General features: G+C 42.7%; 1 protein-coding gene across 3 annotated transcripts in view; it reads left to right on the forward strand.

Moving 5' to 3' along the window:
* The first annotated feature begins 808 nt into the window (after nucleotides 1-808).
* Nucleotides 809-16,247, forward strand: part of MAPK8 (mitogen-activated protein kinase 8) — a 55,907-nt gene continuing 40,468 nt past the window's right edge. For all 3 annotated transcript variants that reach the window (XM_076338678.1, XM_076338679.1, XM_076338680.1), the window contains exon 1: nucleotides 809-873. The gene's annotated coding sequence lies outside the window, so the exon portion shown is untranslated. The remainder of the gene's footprint in view (nucleotides 874-16,247) is intronic.

Raw genomic sequence — 16,247 nt, forward strand, 5'->3', positions numbered from 1 at the left:
CAACCATACTGACATGGCTTCAGGGTGCTGAGGGGCCTCCTTTCGTCTCTAAGCAGGGACATTCCTGGGAAAAAAAGAGAAAAAAAGAAGAAAAAAAAAAGACGATGAAATACCAAACAAAATATTGAAAAAGCAAGGAGAGAGTACTCGTGTGAGGTGCCAAGAACCAGAGGCAATGGTAAGGAATAACTCAAAACCTCACAAAGAGGCACTGAAGATTTAGAGGAAAACCAGTGCCAAAACAGATCCGGGACAAGAAAACGTTGCAATGCTCCAGACACCCAATAATGAGATGAAGCGCTGCCATGCCAGGCATGCAACGGGAAGCCTGGAGCTGCCAAGGCAGTGAAAGATGTCTAGGAGCAGCAGAAAAACCCATGCCAGAGCGCGACGGTTGGGTGCCAAAGCACTGGCGGAGAGCACGAAGGCAAAGACCTGAAAAATGTAAATGTTTTATGAAAGCCTCAGCAGGAAGGGAGGCCTGGCTAAGGGGCGTAATTCAGGAAAAGAACTGCTCCAGGGGAAAGGGTGCGGAGGAGCCAGAGCGATGCTGGTGCCAAGCAGGGGTGCACGGGCCCGCGGGCAGCCGGGGCCCCGCAGCCTCCGCAGGAACCAGGTGGGGGCCGGGGCGGGGGGGGGACCCGCCACGACGGCGGCGCCGGGGCCCTCGGGCGAGGCACGGCCGCGGCGAAGGGCAGCGCCGGCGCGGGGCCGAGGGCAGCGGCAGCCCGGAGCCCGGGGGCCGCGGCGGGGCGGGGCGAGCGGAGGGGGGCGGGCAGCCGCAGCCGCGGCGAGCGGGCGGAGCGCGGTGCGTGTGCGCGGCCCGGCCCCGGCTCATTACTCAGCGGCCGAGGCAGGAGGCGGCGGGAGGCGGTGAGCGCGGCGCCGGGGGGGCCGCGGCCCCGGCCCCGCTGGAGCGGTGGTCGGCGGTGGGGGGAGCGGGGCCGAGCTGGAGCGGGGCGGGGTACGGTACGGTGCGCGGGCGAGGGCGAGGGGCCGTGCCGTGCCGTGCCGCGCCGCGGGGGCGGGGGCCGGGCCCGGCCGCTTTGTTTACGTTTCGGCGGGGCAGCGGGCGGGGAGGGAGCCGGGGGCGGCCCGTGCCCTTGCCCGGAGGCGGGCGGCGGTGCGGGGCTCTCCGGTCCGGTGACCTTCCGCGTCTGCTCGGGGCTGGGGGGGCTGGAGGTGTCGCGGTGGATAATGGCGGGGGCCTCTTTGTTGGTGTGGCAGGAGGGGCAGGAGGCTCGGCGCGGGGCTCCTCCTCCTCCTCCTGGGAGCGGGGGCACCCAGGCAGGCCGGGCTGGCGTCTCCTTCCTTCTCGGCCTTCGGGGAAGGAAGGGTCTGCGGTCGAGGAGGCGGGAGTGCAGCCCTGCGAGCGAGTGGGCCACCTCTGTGGTCAAGTTCCATGACCTTGCTCTAAAAAATGCCTTTTAAAGCAAAAAATACTCCTCTGGGATAATGTAACTGCTCCAGATACAGGGGCTTGGGGGAGTCCGGCAATGTCTTTGACTCTTTTGCCTTTTAATCCTTGTATTTCTTGCAAAAGGAGTGAGCTGTCTCTTTGCACAGTTTCTTTTGCTCTTTGGTTTCTCTGTATCGTTAGCAGCATCCAGTTTTGCGCCCAAAGCCTGTTTCTTTATGCCTTTCTGTCTGGAGTGGTTCCATCAGTGAAGTTTGACCTGAGCACCGCTGTTACCCTACAAATACAAATCCCACTTGATTATTTATTCCCCCCGCTGGGGAACTGTAGCTGGGGGGAGCTACAATAATGGTTTTGAGCATATAGTATGTTTTTGAATTTTGATGTTGTACGGAACAGGCTTGCTGAAGCCTTTCAGATAATCGAAAAATCCTACGTGCTTTGGCCTATCTGATAATCTATCTGATAATATAAACACAAAGGGTGTTATGCTTGTTCGGGGAAGGAAAGTATTACTTGCCCTAGGGCACGTGCATGTGGAATTGAGCAAGCTTACTCTTTGCCAGCTGGGTTTTACTTACAGGTGTGGAGACTAAACCAGTGACAGTCTCACAGGTCACGTGAGACCTGGTCTCACTTCTAGAGATGCCAACAAATGCACTTCTAGGGCAGAACAGTACATGACATGCATCTTTATGTATTTGCAGGTTTATCAGTGTATTAGATAACTTGGAAATGGTTTAAACTGTAACATGAAGAGAAGCTGGGCCAAACTCAGTTAAGGATACTGTTTACTTGAGCGTTTCTTGTACGTAATGAAGGGAAACTTAATTCTTGTAACGGTAGTTAAGAAAAATTTGTTGAATTTCAAATAGCCCCCTGCTTTGATCCCAGTCTGTGGGGGCAGCCATCTGGTCTTTTTTCCCCACTTGATTCAAAGATGTGTGACGTAGACTAGTTTGATAGTAGGATGCGGGACGGAGTTCTGCAGGACATGTGATGCCAGTGCAGGGACCAGACAAATTGCAGGCTGCCTGTCAGATCTTGACAGTTTTCGGGGCCAGCTGGGCAAAAGTATGATAGGAGAAGGGAGAGAGAAACATCTGCTGAACGAGACTAATCCAGAGTTGCAGAGGGTGTACGAAGTTTCGTCGTCACTCTGAAAAAGGAATTTTAACAGTGTCTTCCAGTGCAGAAGTTCTAAGCTTTTTGGACCATTGGCTCGTATAAGCATTCAAAGTAATCTCGTGGGCTACCATACACTTCATGGAGACTTCTGGGTCAGAAACATTAGTAAGATGGTCTGGTATGTTTCTGAGCCCTGTAGTTTTGGACTGCTTCTTCTAGGCAGAAGTAAGAGTTGCCTTTTGTGTGTGGTTTTTGTGTTTTAACTTTTAACCCTGCTTCTTAGGGACTTTGCTGGCTTTATAGGTGTGCAAGTATAACCTCCCTTGGAAACGCTTCAGGTAAACTTGTTATATTGGTGAATTGTTATGCAAATATTGGGGAATAAACAAGGGTTTGGAGATTTTAACAACTGTATTTCTGCCTGCTACTTACCTGAAATGAATCGATGTGTTTATTTCATGTTTTGTTTATTTTTTTTAAACTATGAGCTAATGGGATAGACTTTGAGATTGTAATGATACCTAGTTATTTGTTCACTGTATATGTGTTTCTGGTTTCTTTTTCATCCTTCCTCAACTGCCTAAATTGTATGAATGCTTATTGTTTAAAAGATGCCTGGAAAGTACATGCTCAGCTCCTCATTTCTGAGGATTGATCCAGTATTCTGGACAAATACAAATGTCCTTCTTGATAATCTGCTGAAAAGTATGGTGTGCCATTTCTTAAACTTCATTTCCCACCCACCTCCCTTGGAAAAAAGTGCTCTGTGTGTATATAGTTTTACTACATTTTTAATATATATATATAATACTTATTGCTATATCGCTTTGGAAATTAGAGTAATCTGATTTTGATCCTAGGTTTTTTAATAAAGGCTAAATGTATTTTATTGCTGTAAATGTTTCCTTTAAAAAAAACCCTTAGTCCTTAATTCAAAACCTGCAGAAACAGGCTTCTGTTTATGTTACGGAAAGATCTCTTGGCTTTTGAAAGCCCTTTAAAAATCCCGTTGAGACTACTTATGTTGTTTGCCTGCTGTGAAATTCACCACAGTTTGGACATGGATTCTGAAAAACAATTTTTACTTTGATTTAAGAATCTGAACATCTAGTTTTCAAATCTTTCAAGAATCCCCTTGTTTAAATGGAGATGGAAATTCATCTTTAAATTTGATAAAGGCCCTTTCTGGCTATCCTTGTGAAAAGATGAGCTATATTTAGAGGTATTCATTGCTCGATTACAAGGTATATTTGTATGAAAATACAGCAATAGTCACTTTTATTTGCATATGTTCTTTTTAACAGTGACTGTAGTGTCAGTGAAAGATACTTGGTTGATAAAGTCCTTGAGTTTTCAGAGCAATTCTAAGTGTTTATATTTCTGTGACATCACACCAGAATTTCACGTGCAGTGACTACCTTGCTTAAGCAGTTTCTCTTACCTGCTGTTCCTTCTTGCCAGATGCTGTGTGGCAAAATAGATCAAGGAGCTAACTGATCCAGCTGAAAAAAAATCCTCCTCTCAGACTATTTCTCAGCCTGATTAAATCCCTTATGTGGCTGAACAAACAGCTATGCCATTGCAAGGTTAGAAGAAAAGGAGGCTTCTTAGGTGGGGATTGCTGTCAGTCATGCATATGCACAAAGGTATTCACAGATCAAGTAGTGGTTGCTGGAAGACTAAAGTGATGGCAGTGGGCAAACCTCTTATCTTTAAACACGCTCTTCTCAACATCTGTTTGCAGGCTTGGTCTTCTGCTGCTGTTACTGAAAAGCATTCTGAAAAGACGTTTATTTTGGTTTCTTGAATGCACTGTAGAGCCCAAAATGAATTTGGGATGAGTACCCATTTGGTAATGAATGTTGATCTAGAAGTTATGAGTCATAACTTCGTGTGGATGGACATCCTCTTCCACGCCTAGATGTATTAATAGTTTCAAAGCTGATGTGTAGTATCAATAGGGGCCCTTAAATAAAACAGCCTGGAAACTTTTGGACTGAGGGAGGCGGTGAGGCAGAAGATGCATCCTCGCAGTGCTAATAGCTGTGTTTTCTGCTTTCTTTAAATACTGTGTTTGTGAAGAAGAAAATTTTAAATATTTTAGGACTGTATTTTACATGTAGGAATGCAAATGCTCATTTACCTTTTGTGGCACTTCAAAAATATGTAGCATTTATCTTTTAGGTTGTTCTGCTTGGTAGGGGCAGCTTTTAATTCGGTTTTCAAAACTTCCCTTATTATAGCCTTTCCCAGCTTATTGTATCTCAGTCATACATGAAGTCTTCAGGGAAAAAAGCTTGAAATACCCTACTCTTTTTCTGTCCTAACTCTTAGTCAAAATATGGGACTGCAGATATAGGTCACTGAGTAGTTTCCCAAGTTGTTTGTATTTACCAAATACTTAGTAGAATTTTATTAGTACTATTCATCTGTGTCCTGTGGCAAAACTGTAGCCTTCTTAGTGAGTGGTGATATTGTTAAGAAATTTGCTGTCTTAGAAGTATTTGAAGATGATGCTGAGAAATTCATGATGACTTGGTAATGGGTGGAATATGTTGCCAATACATTGACTTGAAATTTATGGGAAGTAAATAGCAATAAATGTAGCTATGCATGATATACCTCCTTAATTAAGGGGAATTAAGACTTGAATTTGAAGAATTAAGTCACAGAAAATGAAATCAAAACCAACCAGAATTGCTAGATACTTTTGAAATGCAACTTAAGACTTCCTTGATGTAAACTTTGTGTGAGCTCAAGGAACACACCAAGCACATGGTAGCGAGCCTCTTTTTGTGAGCTGGAAGACTGTTCCATTCTGTGTAGCGTAAGGAACACTCCAGACTATCATACAGCCAACAGCGAATTGCAATTTGCTTCTGCTATAGATTTTACAAAGCCTTTGGGTGAGAGCTCTTCCAAGAGACTGGAGCTGACTGCGTCAAACTGTGAGAAAGAGATCCATTACTGATGTTGGATCAGATCAGTGTGGAGAACTGCCCAACCAGCTGTTCATATAGTACTGTTACCTTGACTGTTATTTATTTTGTAAAATATTTTTTTAAGGTTTTCTAAGGCCTGCATTTTTCTTCGATTCATGTGTGAAGAGATAATGATCTTGGTGTACCAAGCTTATAATTAATAGCAACACATTTCTTCTTAACTTTAGATGCTTTTTTCCTCTAAGTGATCAAAGCTAATTCTTGGTTCTTTTTCTGTTTAAATTGATTGCCTGTAAGCTTGATACTAAAATAAACCTCATAGTTGTTGCCCATAGTGTCACTTTTATTGTTGGATAAATGCTGCTTGATGTGTGAACAGACGGGATGCTTATTAATCATTCTTGGTTGGATATTGTAGACTAATGCTAAAATGATGACTGGCAGAAAATACATTTTAACTTAATGGTCATTTGTGTTACAAACAAAGCAAATACTGTATATGTGCTCATATGTGTGTACACTTAAAATAAATAAAAAGGGCAAACAATTCTACGGTGCTGCTGGAAAGCCTATAAACTGTAATTATTGATTTTGAGTATTGAAAAAAAAAAACCAACACAAAAACCCAACTCTGACAACCTCCTCTTAATTATATTGACACTATACCAAGCTTTTTTTTTTTCTAACTGTAGATCTTAAAAGCATGCAGGAAAATGTCTTAACCCAATATTTACTCTTTTAACGACAAACCGGCTAAAATGTATGTTCCCATCGTTGTAGTCTGTGTTTAGTCAAACATTTACCTGTACCTTAGTCTGCTAAACAAAACCTGAAATGTCTCGAGTCTGGTGTTTTGATTGTTGTGAAATAAGAAGAATGAACATTTGGTATCATATTTCTCACTGTGATCTCAAAGTCATGGAAATGCCCAGCTCTGTAAGTGTGCGTGTCCATGTGCACATAGGTGCATAAAATGAAAATGATTCTTCTGCTGTCGATTGCTGGGAGCTGTTGACTGGGCAGCAACTCTTGCAGAAGAGGACCTGGGGCTCCTGATGAATGAGAAGCTGACCGGGAGTCAGCGGTGTGCCTCTCTAGCCCTCAAGGCTAATTACTTGCTGGGCTGCATTAGAGCGAGCCTGGCCAGCAGGTACAGGGAAGGAACTGTTCCCATCTGTGGGACAGCTGTGAAGCTCCAGCTGCAGTGCTGCCCGGTAGATCACACATACACACACCCTGTGTGAGAGACAAACTGGAGGGAGTCCAGCACTGGGTTGCTGTGCTGGTTTTGGCTGTGATAGAGTTAATTTTCTTCACAGCAGCTAGGATGGGGCTCTGTTTTGGATTTGTGCTGAAAATAGTGGTGATAACACAGGGGTGTTTCAGTTACTGCTGAGCAGTGCTGACACAGAGTCAAGGCCTTTTCTGCCTCTCACCCCACCCCACCCCACCAGCGAGCAGGCTGGGGGGGCACAAGAAGTTGGGAGGGGGCACAGCCAGGACAGCTGACCCCAACTGACCCAAGGGATATCCCACACCATATGGCATCATGCTCAGCATATAAAGCTGGGGGAAGAAGAAGGAAGGGGGGGACGTTCGGAGTGATGGCGTTTGTCTTCTCAAGTAACCGTTATAGGTGATGGAGCCCTGCTTTCCTGGAGATGGCTGAACACCTGCCTGCCGATGGGAAGCAGTGAATGAATTCCTTGTTTTGCTTTGCTTGCATGCACAGCTTTTGCTTTACTTATTAAACTGTCTTTATCTCAACCCACGAGTTGTCTCACTTTTACCCTTCCGATTCTCTCCCCCATCCCCCTGGGGGGGAGTGAGCGAGCGGCTGTGTGGGGCTTAGTTGCTGGCTAGGGTTAAACCATGACAGTTGCTCAGATGGTTGCCGGCTGGAGCACCTGAGGGTGGAGGAGGGGACTGGGTTTGCAACCTGAGGAATAGAAGGCTAAGGGAGAATGTAATTGCTGCATTTAACCATCTTTAAGCAAGGGGTTATAGAGGTGATGGAGCCACTTTCCCCTCAGAAGTGCACAGTGAAAAGATGAGTCAATCATCACAAGACATAAGAATGGAAATTTCAGTAGGACATGAAGGGAATGTCTTGATGCATGGGGGTGGGCAAGCGCTGCGCCAAGAGCCCGGAGGGGCCATGGAATCTCCATCCATGGAGACTTTCACCTGGACAAGATCCAGAGCAGCCTGATATAAATACAAATTTGAAGTTCTACCTGTTTTGAGCAGGTAGATGATCTCCAGAGGTTGCTTTCAAGCCATATTATGATTCTACTGTTTATAGATTTTTAAAATTTTATTTTCAGATTAGCTTGTGGAAGTTGGCAAAACAAAGGCACGGTGATGTAGATAAACAAGGCTGCTCAGAACTGTGTTAGAAGTTGTGGAGGAAGAAGTATTGAGATGTGATAAGCATCTTCATTCAAGTCTGCTGGTGGCAGTACTGGCATTTTCCTGCCCTGCATTGAACTTTCCAGCTGACTAGGCTAGAAGTGCTTGCAGGCTAGCATAAAGAACAAAAAAAAAGTATGGTATCTATCATGCCTGTGATCACTGTGATGAACATAAAAACCCATCTCCAAAGGAACAGCCTGCAGTAAGCAGCCTGGTAGCCAGCTGAAGTTTGTCCAGGTCTTGCTTTCTCTAGCGGAGGAGCGTGTTGGCAGCTGCTGCTGCAAGGCTTTGATCTTCTGCTGGGTGGGTGACGGTTCCTTACGCTCAGCTGGAGCGTGGTTACTCCGGGAAGTGGCTTCATGGAGCAAACCGCTTCTGATTTCCAGTTGATCACAATAGCAGTTCATGACTGCAGAGAGGTGGTAGCACTAATAGCAGCTGGGGAAAAGAAAAAGAGCCATGGCAGATCCATAAATCTTTCTGTGCTGTTGTCCTTAATGCTTGTGCTGCCTTGAGAAGGCAGCATCCTGCAGCTCATTTGTTTCTGTTAATTCTTACTTATTTGTCCATTTAGTAAAGTTAACCAGAAATCTTAGGGAAAGGGAGGTGAGCAGAGTAGAAAGTTACAACCCAAGAGTGACTGTTTTGTGTTTAGCAAAGCAGCTGTCGTGGGGTTTGAACCTGTAGGTAGTTAAATATGTGACTACAGCTGCTCGTGTGTGACTGTATCTTAGAGTTGTGGGGGAAATCTGGTGTGGGGGATGGCACACCCTTGCAAGCCCTAGATGTGTTCTTTAATAGCTTTAACGCCTAAGATTATGTTGGAGCAAGCTTAACGGTAGTTATGATGCTTACCTGCAGGATCCTGGGTATGAAAGTACAAACGTAGTTTCAAGCATGTAATCCTAATTTTAAGTTTTACTATGGAAACAGTAAAAATGAATGCCATGGTTGACATGCCAATCAGCGTAAATTCATTAATTCTTGATTGTTCATTGTGTGAATGTTTTGGGTGGTGAGAAACATCCTGGACCCCTTCAGAGTAGGAAGTTAGTAACATGATATCCTAAAAAGCTTTATTAGAAAAGCATGGGCTAGGTTCACTTGTTTCATTTAGTGCCAAAAGTGAATGCTCGGGTGACACACAGTGACAGGAAGGTCCTTGTGCATGGCAGTGGTTCATTTAATGAGCAGTGAAGTCTTCCAACAGCAAGTGACTTTCATTTGCACGGTTGCTGCAATGCAAAACTCCTCCTTGTTGAACAATAGCTAGGGTTTCTTTTGCTTTTTTTTAAATTGAAGCATTACAAAATTCTTGTGCCACTTATATGTCGAGATGGGGAAAAAAAAGACAGTTCAGTTTCTACTAAGAGTATGTTGGACATAAGTGTTTCATTAATATTAGCATGGCATTGTGGGGAAATCAGAAAATCTTGATATGACTAGAGCTATTTTATTCTCCTCTTTTAGTTTATTTGAAATTCTTTATTAAGTTTTCTTCAGAAAATTTCTCATCACAGCTGTTTGTGTGCATAGCCACTAGCACTAGGGTATGGTGTACAGCAGTGCTTCTGAAGGGGTTTTTTGTTCTTGTTTAAAGAATGGGAATTCCCAAACTCTTCCTAGTTTGGGAACTTGCATCTTAGGAATTTTTTTGCTGGGACAGAGCATCGGGCACTACTGAAGTCTAAGAGAATGGGACAACAGAATAGACTCTATTGCCGTTAGTAATGAGTCCTGTCGATTGGTGTAGTTTCCTACAAACTACCTGGAAAGTAAAGCCTTTATTTTGAAATGTACTGCCTTCCTTCCCACCCCACTCCCAGTAAATTATTGTGCAAAGTCTGTACTGCATTACAGGAGGCATCTGTGAAGGAATTGTCGGTGCTGAGGTGGTAATATATTTTGGAGTTTTTTTGTTCCGTTCTAAAGCTCTTATTACTGAGGTATTTTGTGCCAAATACTTTAGACAGGATTTCACAGCACATTAATCTGCTTGTACTTAACAGATAAATGCATGAATTAGTGAAAGTAGCACATTCATAATTGGATTCGAAGTTTTTGTAACTGGGATTTAAAGTTAAAATGTTTTAAGAATTTTTTTTTTTTTTGTGGAACTACTGATGTGATTCTTAAATGTAGTTTTAAAACAGTCTGAAAACTTTGTTCCCCAGCTGTTATGCAACTCCTTGCTTCCTCTAATGTTCTGTAGCTATTGTCCTCTTCATCACTGATATTTTAGTATTTTAGTTCACTTGGTATCTTTTGTTTGCTTGTGTCCTTTAAAAGAATTAGAGAATCTTTTGATCTATTTCTTCTGCTGAAACATTTAGCTTCCATATGCTTCATCTTCCCCTACAAGAAGAGGTTAAAGAACAAGCATTTCCTCCTACCCCAGAGTAATCCTGGAACGGGATTTCGCTTCTGACCTTGTGCAGATCTCATTGAAGCACCCGGACTCACGTTTACTGATTTACTTTGCTGATGGTTTGCCTATTTATCTATATTACTGCTTTGCCAGCAGTCATTGGGTGGGCAGAGGACTAGCATATGCAGGCAAACTTTTGTGGGATTATTAGAATTAACAGTCCCTTAGGTAGTTAGCTGAAACAGTATAGTGCCAAGATTAATGACATATGATTCTGCACAAAAGGGAGGTATGTCAAGCAATATGGAATAGCATTCCCTTGAATGCAGTAGTCCCAGTCATTTGGCAGGATTATAGTTTAAGTGAGATTTTTAACCTGTTTTCTGGGTCCGGCAGCATGCATTCAGATTGCACTTCTGACACAATTGAATTGGGTACATAAATGGGGCAGCTTTTTGAAGTCTTGCTTCACTGAATTTTCACCGATTTCAGATTTTAAGAACATTGTTGAAAAAAAAAAAATTGGAGTGACAAATAATGCCCTGCCATAAACCTGAATATTTTAAGCCTTTTAAAAAATGTTTACCTTGATTTTCTCCCCATCCTACTGTCCTTTTGTATAATCTTTTATTTGAAAAAGGATTAAGGAATTGGAAGATCCTTGCCTTATCCTATTATTTCTGAAAAAGAGAGTTTTTCTAAGAATAGTCTTTTAATCTGCTGTCATAACAGCTTCTTTGCCAAACTGTAGAATTACCCAAGTTTTCTTTTGATGGAGCCATTCTGGTTTATGATTTTTGTGGCAAAACCGACCTGCAAGAGACAGTTGGCAAAGCGTTACTTCATATATTGTGATAATAGGGTTCATCATGGAACCATCTGTAGTGGAGCTTCATGTCATTACACTGAAGAAGCTGTAGAGATACTCTTCTATGAAATGTAGCACAGCAGAGTGTTTGCAGAGTGATAATTTTTTTTGTAGATGTAGCACTATTCATTCTGATAATGCTTGTTCTAGAAAAAGCTATCTATGTGATTAATTAAAGTCACAGTTCAGGAGTCCATAAAAAAGAAAATTTGAGAGGAAAGGTGGGGTGAGAATCTTCAGCGTTAGAAATGCCAGTTTACAGGCTGCTTAATATTGTGTGCTGCAGCCTATCTGCCTCTTCATTTACATCCTACTGGCATTTGAATCTGAAACCTATTTTAAAGAGGAAGGAAGATACTTATCTTAAAGTATCTCTGCTGATGTCTAATCATTTCTTAAAAAAAGAATGTTTAAGAATAGAGAGACTCTGCCATATATTCCATTATAAATACATCATTTCACTGCGCAACCTCTTGTGTTGACCTCTGTGTCATATATACCCTTATCACAAAATACAAAACCCTGGAAAACTTGTAGTACGCAATACCATATAGTAGCAGAGTGTCATTGTAGTAAACTAAATCAGAAGTGATTTATAACTTGGTGAGGATGTGTATGTTAAATAAGTGCCATTGGCCACAGGTGAGGACTTTCCAGCGTGGGTGCGCTGGTATTCCAGAGCAGCTGTGTTGACTTACTGGTCGTGTTACAGGAACTGACTTGACCATGAGAAGCGCTGGGAGGTTGTATATGCTGCTGTCTTATTTGTTGCTGATTTGGATAACCAGGGCTGATTTGACTATCACCAAAATCAACTCGTAAGCCTCAGATAAAGTTTGGGTAAATCTTAACCTTCATAACTCTTAGTACAGTTTTCAGGATGTTTTAAGTGCTTATGTTGGTGGCTCGCTCTAGAGGTTGCTTCGTATTCAGAATATGTACCTTTTTAAAAAATATATTCTAGAAACCAGGAAATCTGGATAGCACCACGTGTTTAATACTCACAGATGGTGCAGAAGTGTCAGGTTTCATCTCCCCTGCCACAAACGGGCAGACATCCCTGCTTCCTTAGAGGAGAGGGACATGGCTGAAGGAACGGTAGATGAGCAAGCACAAATTTTCACGTCTTTTCATGGAGCTGATAGCATGCATTCATTTATGCTGCTTTCTTTCCCTGCCTTCAGGCTACTGGAAGTCTGATTTTTAGACCGTGCTATATATTTTGACTTTTCTTCTCATTCTTCTGTTTTCTGAATCTTAATTTTGTTTTACTTCAGCTTCCCATGTTACGAAGTTAGAGCTGCTGGTGTCCGTAATGTATGTTTTACCTAATTGCCAGGCAGGGCCTAAACCAACAGCCTGTGGATAATTTTCTTCTGTGACCAGCTGCTTTAATGACTGTTGTAAAGGGGAGATAAAACGGAGTAGCACTAAAAGTGCCAGGGGTGAGGTCAGTTGTCTGACTTTTATCTGACTGTTTTAGGTAATATGAGTTAATATGAGTGTGTAGAAGGTAAATAGAAACATGCAGTCCCATGTGGTTTTTTTCCTGTGCTTTGTGGCGATCTCTTTTATTGTCTCTGTGCCGTTAACAAACAATACCTTAACTCTTCATGAATGACTACTATATGCTAGTGTTTTTTGTAGTGGAAGGGCTGTAGCTTATAGACTGGCATTATGTGACAAAATATTTTAGAGTGTAGAGAAACTGAGATGCAAGAGTAGGAAGGTGGATTAAGTGAAACCCTCTCAATAAGAGCTTTATTGATAAAAAGCAGAAAAATGTTTTGAAAAGAGAATCACTTCAAAGCTTAGGTCAGTTGTGAATAATTTACTGTGTGTTTGCATTCGTTACTTGGTTCTTCCATTTTCCTACTTGTGCAAGGTATGTGGTGTGTTTATCTGACTGTAAAGAATTCAGTTCTCAGCTGAATTTGATTCGATATTAAACAAAACAAATGTTATATTGATTGTCTTATTATTGATGTTTTGTAAGAGATGTTTCACAATATGAGAATTCTCTTTAGAAATGTGCGTAGCAGTTTAATACTGATTTTTATATAGAGGGTACTCAAAAGTTGTGAATGCAGGTTCAACATTTGAAGTTGGTGCTGCTGACCCCCGTTCAGGAGTAGTGTTTTCTTAAACCGCTTTAGAAAATACTGCTGTTTGATATCTGGTTTGCATAAATGCATGCTTTGAGCTTCTGAGGAAAATGTGATGTGAAGCGGACATGTTGGCCTCGCCTGCGCTCTGTGGGGAGCTGTGTGTGAAATCGCCGTTGGAGCTTTGGTGGTTCTGTCCCTGCCAGCTGGCCGAGCAGCGCTAGGCAATGCTTCAGCTGGAGCAGTGTTTAACAATAGGAATTGGTTTTGCAGCTTTCTACGTGCTGGGATGTGATCTTACACTACCTATTTCTAGGCAAATGCCAGTATCTCAATATTCTGCTAGTTACAGTCTTCATTTTGTTGCTGCCAGTCATAGGTCTTTCCTTATTGTTAAACAACCTCTGAGTTGTTAGTTACTTCTGACATACCAGGCTGTTTGAAGTTACTTGAAAGACGGAAGCAGAAAAGTTGCAGTTGCCTAACACAAAAATCACTGAGCGCTGCTCGCTTTCTCCAACTTCAGGTTTCCCCAGTTTCAGGTTCAGCTGTTAACGTTTTGGCACTGGCTGCAACCTGTGACTGATTGCTATTTCTGGCTACCTAGTATTGGAACATAATTCGATGCAGGGAATTCAAGCACTGGTGCATAAAACATAATGTTGAAAACGAGCTGTTCGAGCTCATTCCTGGTTTTATTATTAACCTTTTATTGTGGCTTGTGAAACATTTGGGTTGAAGTTCCCAAAAATGACACGCTGCTTTGCGGAAACATCTACTTTTGGCTGAGATGCTATGGTATTGATCAAGTACGTCTGACAGGAGCAGTGCTAGAGAACATGCCAGCTTCAAGTTCCTGCCTGTATGACTAACCCTGCAAATATAATCCCTAGGGGGTCCTAGCTTCTGTGACACCGCAGAACATGTCCTCAGCCTTGGTGAAATCACCTTGTTCGAGAGAGGACAAGGAACAGCACGAAAAGGGAAAACTCAAGGGGCTGCATTTGCCAGCAGCTGCTACTGAAGAGCTCTGCTTGGGAAATAAGTATGTTCCTCTTCACTGGAGAAATCCTTGACTGGCTGCCAGCAGTAACTCTCCCCTCCCTCCAAAGCAAACAAGGAAGCTCCCAAGTGCTAGTGGTGCTTGTAGGTCAGGCTGTTTACCGGCGGTCTGCCCCGGTGCTGCAGCTGCCGTCACGGCCCCTCCGTGGGGGTCATTCACTAACTGAAGTGACTAGAAGAAGGAGCAGGTCAGTTTAATTAAGATGAAAAATGAAACACGCATTTGCTATCCTTATTTGTATATATATTTTTTTCTTTCAATAACTTCTAGTCTGTCCCTAAGCTGGAAGCTGACTTTCAGTAGGTGTAAAATTTTATGGAAGCATTCTGCCCCCTTCCATAAGACACTGGAGTTATTTTTATTCAGTGGATAACACAATGTCTGGCTTGGGCATTACAGTTCATAAAATGTGTAAATATTAGGCTGGGAAAGATTTAAATTGCACGAAGCTCACTAAAAAAAAAAAAAAGTTGCTGGTTATGTTTCTATGAAGAAGTTTTCTCCTTTCCTGCCCCTCAAATTCTACTATAATAGCATTAAAGGTAAAAGTTCACCCATTTTTGCAAGAGGAAAAAATAGAGGGCTGTGCCTGGGTGTCTGCTGAAGAACTTCTCTGAATTATTGAGAAGTTGACTAGCATTTATCAGCAGCTCTGGAGATAGCCCTGGTGTCCCCCTGGAAGATGAGTTCATCCTCAATGTGCTTGGTTCTGGTCTCCTGCCTCTTCCTCACTGCGCATACAGATGGGGGGAAAAAACCCCAAATCTTCCTCTACTAATTCAGGCTCCTCTTTGTTCTTGTTGTTGTCTTCGTATTATCCTTAGTAAATGTTAAAGATACATATTTCTGCTTTGATTCAGGATCTGGAAAAACTCTTGCTTTGTTTCTGATTTTTAAAACTGCAGTTTTTCTTCCATAATCCACAGTTGTAACTGGCAGTTAGAAAGATTCCTTTTTTCAGGGTAGTCCAGGCTGCCTTGACGTTTTTGAAGAGCTATAGGGGAGATGCAGTTTCTTGCCTAATGTGAAGTGCAAGATCTGGAGTTTGTTGAGGATTCAAGGAACTGCTTCTGCTGTGAGGAAGCACAGGAAAGCCTCTGCTGGAAGCTGGAAATGGGGGAGGTTAGCCCCAAAGCTGGACTTGCCGGAGTATAGGAGGCAAGTATTTTTGAGGTGGAAAAGGAAATAAGGAATGGATAATGTGTACTGTTAGGTCTGTGGAGAGAAGTATGGGACTAGAGAGCAGAAGCAACCCAAAGACTGGAGTAGTTGTTGCAGTATGTGTTGCAAGAAGGCAGACTGGTTTAGAGCATCTGAGAGTACCTCGTCTGGAAAAAGTTCTCTGCGGACACTGAAGTGACTGTGTGTGCTTCAGCATGTTCAGTCTTAAAAATGCTTAGTTTTTTCCATTTGAGTTCCTGCCTTCAGTCACTGCTAATCTGGGTGAAGACTCAATGCACCTTGCGATTCTTGAGGTCCTTTATACTTGTTTTATACTTACATCTGGAGATGATGGTTGCAAGAAAGCTCCCTGTATGTGAGGCAATAGGATTACTTGTCTGTTCCAAACAGAACTGGGACTTGGGGAAAGACATCATTTGTGGAGATTAAAATCAGATTATCAGACTTGTTTTGTGAGTGCCTCTTCCAAGAAGTGATAGCACGTCCTTGGAACGCTCTTTTGTAGACAACAAGTAGTATCAAATTTAGCAGAATTTTAGATTTTACTAAGGGAACTTTTACTGACAACTGATAAAGAAATAAGTATAGGCTTTTTATTTACCAGGTTAAGAACTTAGAACAAGAAGTTGAATTTTAGATATTTTATGAGTAGCTTACAAAACCAGTTTTATGTAAATATTCTTTTCCAAGCAGTGTAATTTGTTGATCTTCTTTGTGGAAGGGAAGACGTTTCCTCCTTTGCTTAGAGCCTCTTGTGCT

This window comes from Aptenodytes patagonicus, chromosome 5 (genome assembly GCF_965638725.1).
Source record: "Aptenodytes patagonicus chromosome 5, bAptPat1.pri.cur, whole genome shotgun sequence".
NCBI lineage: Eukaryota > Metazoa > Chordata > Aves > Sphenisciformes > Spheniscidae > Aptenodytes > Aptenodytes patagonicus.